The 10776-nt window shown below is 38.2% G+C and overlaps 2 non-coding genes and 5 pseudogenes across 2 annotated transcripts; all 7 read left to right on the plus strand.

The window, feature by feature from the left end:
* Window positions 1–597: 597 nt before the first annotated feature.
* LOC139956112 (5S ribosomal RNA) lies at window positions 598–716 on the plus strand. Its single transcript, XR_011789335.1, has one exon. It is a non-coding gene; the product is annotated as a 5S ribosomal RNA (ribosomal RNA).
* A 76-nt stretch (window positions 717–792) lies between these two features.
* On the plus strand, window positions 793–911 carry LOC139956763 (5S ribosomal RNA; annotated as a pseudogene).
* Window positions 912–980: 69 nt separating this feature from the next.
* Window positions 981–1099, plus strand: LOC139957258 (5S ribosomal RNA; annotated as a pseudogene).
* A 212-nt stretch (window positions 1100–1311) lies between these two features.
* Window positions 1312–1430, plus strand: LOC139957395 (5S ribosomal RNA; annotated as a pseudogene).
* Window positions 1431–8211: 6781 nt separating this feature from the next.
* Window positions 8212–8330, plus strand: LOC139956839 (5S ribosomal RNA; annotated as a pseudogene).
* Window positions 8331–8541: 211 nt separating this feature from the next.
* LOC139956837 (5S ribosomal RNA) lies at window positions 8542–8660 on the plus strand (annotated as a pseudogene).
* Window positions 8661–8974: 314 nt separating this feature from the next.
* Window positions 8975–9093, plus strand: LOC139955230 (5S ribosomal RNA). The gene has a single exon (XR_011788476.1). It is a non-coding gene; the product is annotated as a 5S ribosomal RNA (ribosomal RNA).
* Window positions 9094–10776: the final 1683 nt, after the last annotated feature.

Consider the following 10776-nt stretch of genomic DNA (forward strand, 5'->3'; position numbering starts at 1 on the left):
TTTATTTTTGACACTTGACTTGTCATTAGTCTCCATAGTTTTGGTTTCGGCTGGGCCCTTTGTTGCCTTAGTAGTTGTTTCTGTGTCCGTTGCATTAGAACCGGCCGGTACTGACAATTTTATGTTTGTTGGTGTCGGTGTTGCTGACGGTGCTGGTGCTGGTGTCGGTTCTGGTGTACCGTCCATAGGTTCACATTCAGAATGAGAGGCTGTGCTTTCTGCCTCACATAAAAAACTCTTATGTCCAAAATGGTTGCATATGTAACACTTGACGCCTGGGCAGCGTCTCTCTGTGTGTCCTTGTGTGGCACATTCCCGACAGGTATATTGTGGGCAGTCTCTCATAATATGGTGATTACTTAAGCATTTGTTGCACACTTTGGTTTGTCCGTTATGTTTTAGTCTGATGTGCTCGCGATTTCAAAATCGAATATATTAATAAATAACTACTTTGTTTTTATGTATTAGAATTTTATACATATATATATAAAATAAAGATTAACATAATATATATTAAATCCATTCATGTATAATATATATATTAAACCACTCATCATAAACTAGCAAACAACTAGCCTACATTTCACCTCTTGTAATGTCTACGGCCACATCACGATGACTATACCGGTTCTCGTCCGATCACCGAAGTCAAGCAACGTAGAGCGCAGTCAGTACCTGGATGGGTGACCGCCTGGGAATACTGGGTGCCGTAGACTTTTATTTTCCTAATTGATAACACTATGTTGTCACGACGATGAGAAATTGAAATGCCCTACATTGACCTCTTCTTATGTCTACGGCCATATCACGTTGACTATACCGGTTCTCGTCCGATCACCGTAGTCAAGCAACGTAGAGCGCAGTCAGTACTTGGATGGGTGACCGCATGGGAATACTGGGTGCAGTAGGCTTTTATTTTCCTAATTGATAACACTATGTTGTCACGACGATGAGAAATTGAAATGGCCTACATTTCTTATGTTAACGGCCATATCACGTTGACTATACCGGTTCTCGTCCGATCACCGTATTCCAGCAACGTAGAGCGCAGTCAGTACTTGGATGGGCGACCGCCTGGGAATACTGGGTGCCGTAGGCCTTTCTTTTCCTAACTAGAACACTGTCTTGCCACAAGGAAAGCGATTTTACAATCGAATATATTAATAAATAGCTCGATTGTTTTTATATATTATAATATTATACATATATATCTGAAATATAGATTAACATAGGCTTTTATTTTCCTAATTGATAACACTATGTTGCCACGACGATGAGAAATTGAAATGGCCTACATTGACCTCTTGTTATGTCTACGGCCATATCACGTTGACTATACCGGTTCTCGTCCGATCACTGTAGTCAAGCAACGTTGAGCGCAGTCAGTACTTGGATGGGTGACCGCCTGGGAATACTGGGTGCCTTATGTCTGTCTTTTCCTAATTAGATTTTCCCATTAGAATTTTAGATAGATAGATAGACAATTTTATTGTCCATTTCAGAAAACAGAAAAGGGAAATTATTTCCCGTCGACAGTAAGCATAAAACATTAGCGAATACAAACACAATCAAACAATAAGTAAACTATAAGTGAACAGCTACGAGGATTAAAGTAGATAAGCAGAACCAGAACAGTAACAGAGGCAGCACAGAGAGCTGCAAGTGACAAATCACACACTGTGGCCAAGTCGCTTTGCACGCGAGTTAAATAAGTGTATTGCCTCAGGTAAAAAAAGTATTACGGAACCTGGACGTATTGGGCACCTGTAATCGTATCCCGGATCTCTTGAAAATGATATTAGTCCAGTCAATCTATGACAAAAAATGGCTCAACCTTAAACAAATTGCAACAGAATTTTTTTTAGCAGTTTTAGACTGATAAGTGTCTTATAAACATCATATCCAAAATCGACATTGATCCTGGTTGTCTAACCCAACCAAAATGGCGTCTTAATACAAAATGGCGGCGGGTTTATTTTTTTCAATAAATATTCTAATATATTGCCATTAAAGACATTAATTACAATAAAAGCATAATCAAATCATACGGCGGTACCTTTAAATAGTGAAGAATGGTTGTAAATTAGATAGTAAAGAATCCGTCAGTGAGGGCGCTTTCCTCATCGCCATGTGATCATAAGTTAAGAGAGGACTATGTACGTGCAGGTTTATGTTTTCTAACTTCTTCCTCATTTAATTAATTTAGGATTTCAGGTGAACAATGTTTACATAACTTTAGGCATAAGAGTATTGAGAAAAAACGTACCTTGCCTGGCAAATAATATGAAAACATGTGACTCTCCTTTGACATCACATTGTATGGACATCTCTTGATTTACAAAACAAGGGATTTTATCACTAAAACTGAAATTTAACTTCTTTAGACATTGCCATTTTTTGTAAATAAGCAGCGAGTACTATGCATTTGCAATCGAGCTAAACTTGCAATGCCCACATCGCTTCCTGTAGCCAATTAGTACTTTCTAACCGAGCGGCGATTCGTTTTGTGACTTGCTTTTTTTTTGGGGGGGGGGGCTGGGGTAACTATAGAACGGTGGTAGAGAGTAACATTTTTTTTTCATTTTGTGGGCCGCGGGGTGACAAAATTGTAACAATTTATACATTTTTTTCAGTGTGCTCCCTCTCACTTTAGTCGGGCATGCCCCCTACTTCCCTCTTTATTAAAAAGGAATTATCATATATTGAGGGATATTGATTTGATTGAGGAAACGAACAAATTGGCGTGCTGAATCTTTTGTGATGACTTTCGTGATTCGTGATTCGGCTCATATGGAGTAGCTTTACACACCAAATATTTTACTGAAACACTGATGAAGTAAATGATACCTTGAATAAACTAGGTCACTGCGGTAGGCTAACCCTAACCCATGAAAACCCTGGGTCGTGCAGCTTGGATGAGGGCGTGTCCAATTGAAGACACTTTCACATCATTCTCTTTTCCAACCATAATAGTGTTTAAGAGTAGTTTTAAACTGTCAGGAATAAACTTTAGATTTTGCTCAGTTGACGACACACTTGATGGGGATGGATATCTCAAATGCGATGCTTCCATTTGCTTTATATCACTCTACTATAAACAACTTCTCGGAAAATGCGTCTTGATGCCGTGGTCTCTTTGAAAATTGACCATACTGTGTTTGTCAATGTTACAACGTTTGGTTTGCCGTTAACCTCAGTTATCAAAATTGTATCGCCAAAGTGATCTTGTAGCCTTTACCTCATGTATACAGTGCTATAAGGGTTCGGACTCTCTCATTTTTTCGACTAGATCGGTTAGAGTAGCTTGTACTTCGTCATTTTCTTTCAAATATTCCGCAACTGTGATAAATGCGGCTGCTTGATGTTCATCTTCGGGACGTCCAGGGGTTCGTTTACTCTTAGAATTACCTTGAAAAGACTTTGGAAGCTGCTTGTGTGTTCTGAAATTAACGCTGCATGCCTGGTGATAGATTGCATCTGCAGCATGTAAATCGCTCACAAGTGAAAATCTGGCTTTCACCTGTTTACCCCATTCGTCATCTTGGCCGCGGTCGTCACATGCCGACTCAATTTTCCTTTCAAATTAAAAGGTTTTGACTGGGTAGGCCTGATGACCTTTTTTACCGTTCACTTCAGCATTTTGTCCACAAAAAAGCAGTGTTCACCAAACAAAAACTGTTCAGTTTGTGAACGCAATTTACGCTTTAAACCGCATTTTCAATTTGGTTTCAAATCGCTAACAATGGATCGTTTATTGCAATATCGTTTACGACATTTTTGGTGAACCCTCTGTCCAACAGATATGGTAAGTTCATCACCACGTTGTTGGCTTGCCTCAATAATACCTTGAACACCCTTTTCTCGCAATGTCACGTCAGGGTCGCGGTCAGTTTCAAAAGAAATCTGACAGATGACGCACACGTCCATCTAATAAAGAAAATAATAAATACAAAAATGTGCAATGAAGATATATGTGCAGGTTTACTTTACTTAGTTCACTAGGTTACTGATAGAGCATGAAGGTAGTGATACAGCATAATGACACCCCGTAAAGAGTAAATAGTGAAAAGCATACGACGACACAGTCACGTTTGTTTATCTTAAGTGACATTTTCAAAAGTATGCAATTATGTTGCAAAGTTTACAAAGATTGTATCTTAGTCATCGATGAAAATGCGGTTGTTATCTAAAGAATCCGAATGAATAATGGTTTGCTTAATTGTGATGTATGAAAAAGTGAAACTTAATGTGGATCAATAATGAAAATCCATGATTTCTTCATTTTTCCAGCAATTTGTAGGTAATTACTAATGGTACGTAAGGGCATCCGTAGCTACAAAATTGTCGAAATCTCAGCATAAGCATAAACTTGCTTTTGAGTGCAACCCTGACTAAGCCTTTTTTAATCGTTCTTCTTTTATTTGCAAGTTTTATATACTTGATGGTTTTACAGCTGTTTTAACGAATGCAGTTAGACTTATTGGAATATATTACGTCCTTTATCGACCGTTCATTCGCTTAAAATAACATTAGGCCTAACGTTATGCTAGCCTATACGTTCGTATTTCGTGCGAAACTAGCCAGACTGCATTTGTAAATGGTAGTTGGGGGTTAGTTTTCTTTGTAACCTTGTGGTAAATTAAAATATACACCAGCAAATGTTCTTTTTGCGTGGAGTTCGAAGTTAGATAAGGTCCAAGTCTAAATGTAACTAGGCCTCCATTGTCAGTGATATAGGCTACATCAGTACATGTATTTTGTGTAATACCAACCTAACACCAGTTTAGCGAAGCTATTCTTTCGATTATTTTCTTTCTTTTGTGCTATATTCAATTGATTTTAAACTACAGAAACGCAATGGCTATTACCTATAACAAAAATGTACATCTATTCCTTACCTGAACATTCCACGCAGATAACAGATAGCAAAGACTCAAAAGCGTTACATCCTTGCTCAAGACAAAGGTTTTCGTGGCCGAGCGTGCGCGAGTGTAAGCAGTAGGCTGTAGCCACGGCAACGGCTATATAATTGTTTACCGTAGCTGATAAGAAGCATTAGTAAAATCGACACAACCGTTTCTTTTTGTAGCCAAAATTTCGGAATTTGGCAAATGTCGATTTATGTCGATTTTTAGTATGTTACTAATACGAATTTATTCTATCAATTTGCGTTAAAATAACTTCTGTTGCAATTTCTTTAAGGTTAAGTCATAGATTGACTGGACTATATGACTATGAAATGGGTGTGTGATCTTCTTTTATATTTTTTACTTTCTTTAACAGACTCTCTTCATATATAGTTGAGAGTGACGGAAGACTTGAACCAATGCAACATTCAGCTAACTTCCGAACACGTTCCAGCTCTGCCCTGTACTTCTTCGGCATACTGCCAAAGACACATATAATACTGGCCGTTATGACACTTTGGATGATTGACTGGTAAAATAATTTCATGATGGTATAATTAACTCTGCATTGTTTTAATTTTCTAAGGAAATAAAGTCGTTGGCAGGCTTTACCCTTAACAGCCTTTGTGTGAACATTCCAATTAAGTTTATTATCAATATACGTTCCCAGGTACTTGTAGCTTTCTACCCTCTCAACTACGTTGCCATCAATTATGACATGATCGTGGACAATATTTCCTTTCCTAAAATCAAACACTAGTTCCTTAGTTTTATTTATATTTAACATCAGACTGTTACTTTTACACCAAGCAACAAATTTCTGTACTTCACTAACAAAGGCAGAGCTGTCATTATTATAAAGAAGACCAGTCAGCACGGTATCATCAGCATATTTGATAATATTGCATTGGTCACTCGATATTTTACAATCATTTGTGTATAAGCAGAACAGCACTGGTGAGAGCACACATCCCTGGGGGGCACCCGTACTAATGACACACTGGTCAGATCTGAAATCACCCATTCTAACCATCTGAGGTCTACAACGCATATAATTGAGGACCCAGAGAACGATGTTATAGTTCACTTGCATGTCTAACAGTTTTTGTACTAATATATTGGGCTTAATTGTGTTAAATGCACTCGAGAAGTCAATGAAGATTGACCTCACAGACGTTTTTGGTTGGTCTAAGTGCTTGAAGACCCCATGCAGGTAAACAAGTATTGCGTCATCTACACCTCTTTTGCTTTGGTAGGCAAACTGACTTTCATCAATAACAACACCTTTTTCAGCTAGAAGAAGTTTTAGTACCACCCTTTCCAGACATTTCATGATATTTGACGTGAGTGATATCGGACGGTAGTCATTTAAACAAGAGACCACTTTTGTTTTAGGAACCGGAATTATGATTCAGGTTTTCTAGATCTCGGGAATAACGCCCTCATCAAGTGTTCTTTTGAAAATCGGAGTGAACACTGGCGCTAGCTGAGAGCTACATGTTTTTATTAACATATTTTGGACCCCGTCTGGGCCTGTGGCTTTATTTATCTTAACAGTAGAAAATATTTCCTGACAACATTTTCATTTACCATAACTCTGTCACTACCAGTGTTAGCACAATTGAGACTATTCCTCAATTTTGTATCAATTCCTGCATTAACCAATGTATCGCTACTCACATCAAACCTACAATAAAAATCATTCAAGTCATTAATCAGTTTTTGTCCATCTCTAATCGGTCCACTTTTATGTTTTCCTTTATAACCAGTTATACTTTGCATGAATTGCCAGGCTGCTTTCGAATTCCCCCCCTCAAATTTATCTTCCAATTTCTTTCCGTACTCTTTTTTTACATCTCTTAACTTCCTTTTTTATCTCCCGCTGCTTTGCCTTTACAAGATCAAAATCCTCGCTTGAGAATACAGCTTTCTTTTCATACACTACGGATTTCAACTCTTTGGATAGCCACGGTTTGCTATTTGTGAAAATGCGAAACGATTTCTTTGGGATTATCAGATCAGCACAGAAATTAATATATTCGCTAACAGTTGTTATAGTGTCCTGTAAGTTTGGATCATCAAATACATTCCAGTCCGTGCACTCAAAACACCCACGCAATTGGTCAAGAGCTTCCTTGTTCCAGCTTAGTTGCGTCTTCACAATGGGTTTGGATCTTTCCAGTTCACGACGGTACTTGGGCGACATATGGATAATAAAGTGATCAGAACTAGCAAGCTGAGCTAAAGTTTTTACTTTGTAATTACTTCCATTAACATTTCCATAGCACATATCCAGTGTCGTGTTATTCCTTGTAGGCAGATCAATATATTGTGTATAAGTAGGCAGTAGATCGTCAATCTTGCAGTGATTAAAGTCCCCCATTATCATATTAACAGCATCGGGGTGGTAATTTTCAATGCGATTAATCGTTGCTTTCAATTGATTACGAGCATTGTCAGCATTCGCTTTCGGCTGGATATACACAGCCGTAACTAAGATCTGTGTGAATTCCCTTGGTAGATAAAATGGCCGAAGACCGATTGTCAAAACTTTCAATGTCAGGGGTGCATATTTTCTGTTTTACAGACAAGTTGTTACACCAGCTATCATTAATGAAAAAACACAGACCCCCTCCTCTTGATTTTCCTGATTCGGTAGTACGGTCTCCACGAACAAGTGTATAATTTGGGATGTCAACGATTCTGTCAGGCACACTTTCTGAGAGCCAGGTTTCTGTAAAACACATAAAGCCGGCCTCCCGGTATTCAAGTATCGAGTACATACCTTCAGCTCGTCCACTTTATTTTGTAGTGACGTTTTGTGCCCCCTACGCCTGTTCCTCTTCCGTACTCCACCACTTCTACCTCGCCTACGTCCCTTTATCTCCCCAGGGTATTGCTGATAGTCAGCCGGCTTTGGGCCTAGGCCATTGTGGCGTAACTGGGACAGTGCAGTTCGTGAATAGACGATACGCCTAGTTACACGATCATCACTACCGACACATCCATAAAAAAGTAGAAACAACAGAAAAACAAGAAATAACCACGTAAAACGACACTCAGCATGTTTTGCTTGAAACATGTTAGACAAATATCACAAGACGGCTAGTCAAATCCAAAAAACAACGACAAAACAGGAAGAACTGTCGAACGGTAGTCGCCACTGAGCAGCGCCTGTTGCACCATATATATGCCAAATATAGATTAACATATAATATATATAATCCATTCATGTATAATATATATATTAAATCGACTTATCATAACCTACCAAACAACTAGCCTGTATTCCACCTCTTGTAATGTCTACGGCTACATCACGTTGACTATACCAGTTCTCGTCCGATCACCGAAGTCAAGCAACGTAGAGCGCAGTCAGTACTTGGATGGGCGACCGCCTGGGAATACTGGGTGCCGTAGGCCTTTCTTTTCCTAACTAGAACACTGTCTTTGCCACAAGGAAAGCGATTTTAAAATCGAATATATTAATAAATAACTCCATTGTTTTTATATATTATAATATTATACATATATATGTGAAATATACATTAACATAGGCTTTTTTTCCTAATTGATAACACTATGTTGCCACGGCGATGAGAAATTGAAGTGGCCTACATCGACCTCTTCTTATGTCTACGGCCATATCACGTTGACTATACCGGTTCTCGTCCGATCACCGAAGTCAAGCAACGTAGAGCGCAGTCAGTACTTGGATGGGTGACAGCCTGGGAATACTGGGTGCCGTAGGTCTTTCTTTTCCTAATTAGAACACTGTCTTGCCACAAGGAAAGCGATTTTAAAATCGAATATATTAATAAATAACTCGATTGTTTTTATATATTAGAATTTTATACATATATATATGAAATATAGATGAACATAATATATATTAAATACATTCATGTATAATATATATATTAAATCCACTGATAATAACCTAGCAAGCAACTAGCCTACATTTCACCTCTTGTCATGTCTACGGCCACATCACGATTTCATAATTGATAACACTATGTTGCCACGACGATGAGAAATTGAAATGGCCTACATCGACCTCTTCTTATGTCTACGGCCATATCACGTTGACTATACCGGTTCTCGTCCGATCACCGTAGTCAAGCAACGTAGAGCGCAGTCAGTACTTGGATGGGTGACCGCCTGGGAATACTAGGTGCCGTAGGTCTTTCTTTTCCTAATTAGAACACTGTCTTGCCACAAGGAAAGCGATTTTAAAATCGAATATATTAATAAATAACTCGATTGTTTTTATATATTAGAATTTAATATATATTTGTGAAATATAGATTAACATAATATATATTAAATACATTCATGTATAATATATATATTAAATCCACTGATAATAACCTACCAAACAAATAGCCTACATTTCACCTCTTGTAATGTCTACGGCCACATCACGATATCATAATTCATAACACTATGTTGCCACGACGATGAGAAATTGAAATGGCCTACATTGTCTTGCCACAAGGAAAGTGTCTTGCCACAAGGAAAGCGATTTGAAAATCGAATATATTAATAAATAACTCCTTTGTTTTTATATATTATAATTTTATACATATATATGTCAAATATAGATTAACATAAAATGTGATGTCCGGGCACGGAGCTGAAAAGCCGACTAAAATTAGATGAACACGAAGACGAAAATCCCTAATGTAAAAACACACACTGACGAAAGTCCGTAGTAAAGTAATAAAACAACTTGTATTTACAGAGATATTTACACCGTTCCTCACAAAAAACACGAAAAACAAGGAAACAAAATAACTGTTCAATGATACACTCTAAACGCTATAGAATGGTTATATACTCGAAACGTACTCGTATAAACGTACTCGTAGGTCACAAATGGTGATAATTAAGCTCGTAAATACCGTGTTGGCTTGTAGGCTTTCAACACCCGAAAACATAAAAAAATTACTTTTCTATGGAAGGCCGAATAAGCAACTCTGCCACTACACCGGCCCCTTAATTGTACAAACTAAGCATGTTTGACAATTACCCTAAACATTTTCTGATAGAACAATGAATAATACAACAAGGATAACAAACTAAACATTTTTATCAAAGCAAACTAGCACACTTATTTCCAAACATGTAGAAAACGCATAGTAAAAAAAAAGTTCTCAAACAAAATAACAGCTCAAAAACTTAATCTTTTGCTTACAAATTACATATTAACTTTGTGTTTACAAAAGAGATAATTAGGTCTTCACGACCTTTACCCAAGGGCGCTTGGCTCACCTTGGTAGCTACATGCATTATTACATTGAACAAAGGAATGCAAAACTTGGCTCAATACTCAACTGAAAGTAAGTCAAAAATGTCAGGTTAACATAACAATAGTAAGAAATTTCACATGGAGAGGTGAATTTAGATCAGATCAGACCTTCACGGTCTTTATCCAAGGGCGCTAGGCTCACCTTGGCACATACATAGAGCAAGCTTTATTCATCAGCCTCTAATAACATGCACAGTTTGGCTATTGGCCGCTCTAATTCACTGGAAGCAGTTTTTACCTTAACCCGCCTAACCTCTCCCCTTTGATCTGACAATACTGAGGTGATACGTCCCATCAACCAAGAATTTCTCGGGGCGTTATCTTCTACTATCAAAACTATGTCTCCAGGCTCAAAGTTCCTCTTTGGTTTCAGCCACTTTTGACGCTGCTGAAGTTGAGGTAGGTATTCCCGAAGCCATCTCTTCCAAAAGAGGTCGGCAAGAAACTGCGCTTGTCTCCAACGTCGTCGCACGTAGACATCTGTCTTGACGAAGACTCCAGGTGGGAGATTAGGTTTGCCTTTCAGAAGAAGTAAGTGGTTTGGTGTCAGGGGTTCCA

Source organism: Apostichopus japonicus, chromosome 17 (assembly GCF_037975245.1).
Source record: "Apostichopus japonicus isolate 1M-3 chromosome 17, ASM3797524v1, whole genome shotgun sequence".
Classification (NCBI taxonomy): domain Eukaryota; kingdom Metazoa; phylum Echinodermata; class Holothuroidea; order Aspidochirotida; family Stichopodidae; genus Apostichopus; species Apostichopus japonicus.